The following is a 3199-nucleotide window of genomic DNA, read 5'->3' as shown; positions in this document are numbered from 1 at the left end:
GATTTCTCAAGAGGCAGATCAGGTGGTCTGGTATGCCCATCTCTTTCAGAATTTTCCACAGTTTATTGTGATCCACACAGTCAAAGGCTTTGGCATAGTCAATAAAGCAGAAATAGATGTTTTTCTGGAACTCTTTTGCTTTTTCCATGATCCAGCGGATGTTAGCAGTTTGATCTCTGGTTCTTCTGCCTTTTCTAAAACCAGCTTGAACATCAGGAAGTTCACGGTTCACATATTGCTGAAGCCTGGCTTGGAGAATTTTGAGCATTACTTTACTAGCATGTGAGATGAGTGCAATTGTGCGGTAGTTTTGAGCATTCTTTGGCATTGCCTTTCTTTGGGATTGGAATGAAAACTGACCTTTTTCCACCCAGTTCTAGTCACTACCAAATCCCTGTTTTACTTCTTTCAAGGTTCTTATCATAACTTGGAATTACCTAGTCTATTTACTTAAGTGTTGTCTGTCTTCTGCCCTACAATGTATGCTCCATGAGCGCCCTCAGTGCTTTAACCATAAAACAGAGATGATTTAATTTACTTTGCGGAGTTGATACGGGCATTATTATCTTTTTAAAAAATTCATGCTGTTCTCCCAATATCTAGAACAGTGAAGTAAACACTTGATATAGTACAAAGACTGAGTAAATGAGTGCTTGAGATCAGGCAGTAACAGACCCTTTACCCGGCGATCCTAACTCAGCCCCATCCAGAGACTGGTGGCCTCACGGTTTGGGCCTCCTGGACACTTGAGGACAGTGGTGTGGTCTGACCTTCCAGGCCACCACCACAAGGCAGCAGTGACCACCTTGACCTCAAAAGGGTTTCCTGTGACCACAAAGGTCTGTGGCAGTGGCTCTAAGGCACTGGGCACAGAAAACATCCCCACCAGGGGGCTGTTCAACAAATGGAAAGGGGACAAGGTAAAATCTAAGGGAGGGTCCAGAGCAGAGGAGATGCCTGAAGGCCATAGCTGGGTCACACAGGAATCTAACCTGTAGGCCAATCAGAACTACCACACAATTGCACTCATCTCACACGCTAGAAATGCTTAAAATTCTCCAAGCCAGGATGTGACCTTTGTTGGCAAAATAATGTCTCTGCTTTTAAATATGCTATCTAGGTTGGTCATAACTTTCCTTCCAAGGAGTAAGCCATGGCTGCAGTCACCATCTGCAGTGATTTTGGAGCCCGGAAAAATAAAGTCTGACACTGTTTCCACTGTTTCCCCATCTATTTCCCATGAAGTGATGGGACCAGATGCCATGATCTTCGTTTTCTGAATGTTGAGCTTTAAGCCAACTTTTTCACTCTCCTCTTTCACCTTCATCAAGAGGCTTTTTAGTTCCTCCTCACTTTCTGCCATAAGGGTGGTGTCATCTGCATATCTGAGGTTATTGATATTTCTCCCGGCAATCTTGATTCCAGCCTGTGTTTCTTCCAAGGCTATGGTTTTTCCTGTGGTCATGTATGGATGTGAGAGTTGGACTGTGAGGAAGGCTGAGCGCCAAAAAATTGATGCTTTTGAACTGTGGTGTTGGAGAAGACTCTTGAGAGTCCCTTGGACTGCAAGGAGATCCAACCAGTCCATTCTGAAGGAGATCCCTGGGATTTCTTTGGAAGGAATGATGCTAAAGCTGAAACTCCAGTACTTTGGCCACCTCATGCGAAGAGTTGACTCACTGGAAAAGACTCTGATGCTGGGAGGGATTGGGGGCAGGAGGAGAAGGGGACGACAGAGGATGAGATGGCTGGATGGCATCACTGACTCGATGGACGTGTGAGTCTGAGTGAACTCCGGGAGTTGGTGAGGGACAGGGAGGCCTGGCGTGCTGCGATTCATGGGGTCGCAAAGAGTCGGACGCGACTGAGCGACTGATCTGATCTGAGGCCAATCAGAAAAACAGTCTCCAGCTACTGGAAGGAGAGAGACAACACAAAACTGAATTAAGGGGTAAGGGGCCCAGGGTAAACAGTCTCAAAGTCTGGATTCTTATTGGCTGTGTGTCCCTTCAACAAGGCATCTCCCCTTTTTGAGTCACTTCAGTTTCCACCTCAATGAAAGGAGAGAGGCGGCCTAGAGGCAAAAAGAATTAATTCTTAACTCATAAGCCCCTCCCTTCTCTAAGGACTTAATATATTCATCCTCATGTAATCTGTAGCTGTATAAGTAAGGATGTATTGATACCATTCCCAATTAACAAAAGAGGAGACTCAAGTTCAGAGAGTAACTTACCCAAGGTCACAGTGCCAGAGAAAGGCAGAGCTAAGCCACAAACCTGGGTCTAGCTGATGTCAAATAGCCTTATTCTCATTCTTAACGACTATGCTGCCGGATTCTTTAGTGGAAGGCAAGATGGTGTAGTGGGTAAAAGCCTGGACTCTGGAGTGAAACTGCACAGGTTCAAATCCCAGGTCTGCCGTTTGGTACCCCCTAGCCCGTCTAGCATCGTTTGATCTTCACTATTTTCACCCCAAAAATGGGTATCAACCAAAGTACCGACCTAAGAAAACTGTGAATATTAAGTAAAGTAGAAACATAATCCCTGGGAAGGTTTGTTACTTACTCGGCACAACGTTTTCTTCCAATCTAAAAGGGCAGAAGACACAGCCACGAAACAAGCGCTGCAATCTGGAGCTTCTCCGGTTTTACCCTGAATTCAGCTCTCATCACCACCCTAGGAGGTGGGGGAATCCTCTTATCCCCAATTCACAGATGAAGAAAACTGTGACAACTGCTTTAAGATCTCCTTTTTCTGCCCCCCAAGGATTCTAAAGCTAACACAACAAAACGACCTTTTTTATTTACTGGTTTACTTGACGTGCTTACTGACACCTCGTCTGATCAAACCTTCAGGGCCAGCCCCATCGGCCGCACGTCGCTGACTCCCAATTAGCACTGAAGGGTGGCTGGAATAAATGAATGGAGAATTCCAGGCCTAGCCGGACGCGAGCTGATCCGGTTCGGCGGCGAGGAGGGGGCCCCGGACACCCTCCCCCTGCCCATCGGGGCGGGCCGCCTGCCCCGCGCCACACTGTCCAATGGGTTTCGCCTGCCTCGCGGGTGGTCAGGCCCCCTTCTCACGCCCACCACACAGCCACTGCCACGAGCCGCCACGCCGGCAGGACACCGGCTGCCTTCGGACAGGTGCTCCCGCAGGAGGCCCGCCTGAGCCGGGTGGGGCAAGACGGCGGGACCCTG

The 3199-nt window shown here is 48.0% G+C and overlaps 1 protein-coding gene across 2 annotated transcripts in view; it reads right to left on the bottom strand.

Moving 5' to 3' along the window:
* Positions 1 to 3166, bottom strand: part of POLR3E (polymerase (RNA) III (DNA directed) polypeptide E (80kD)) — a 33494-nt gene extending 30328 nt beyond the window's left edge. For both annotated transcript variants that reach the window (XM_010837184.1, XM_010837185.1), the window contains exon 1: positions 2565 to 3166. The gene's annotated coding sequence lies outside the window, so the exon portion shown is untranslated. The remainder of the gene's footprint in view (positions 1 to 2564) is intronic.
* Between the last annotated feature and the right edge of the window lie 33 nt (positions 3167 to 3199).

This window comes from Bison bison, unplaced genomic scaffold, assembly GCF_000754665.1.
Source record: "Bison bison bison isolate TAMUID 2011002044 unplaced genomic scaffold, Bison_UMD1.0 scf7180017864072, whole genome shotgun sequence".
NCBI classification, from domain to species: domain Eukaryota; kingdom Metazoa; phylum Chordata; class Mammalia; order Artiodactyla; family Bovidae; genus Bison; species Bison bison.
The sequence above is the reverse complement of the archived record's forward strand: the minus strand, read 5'-3'. Positions and strand labels throughout refer to the sequence as shown.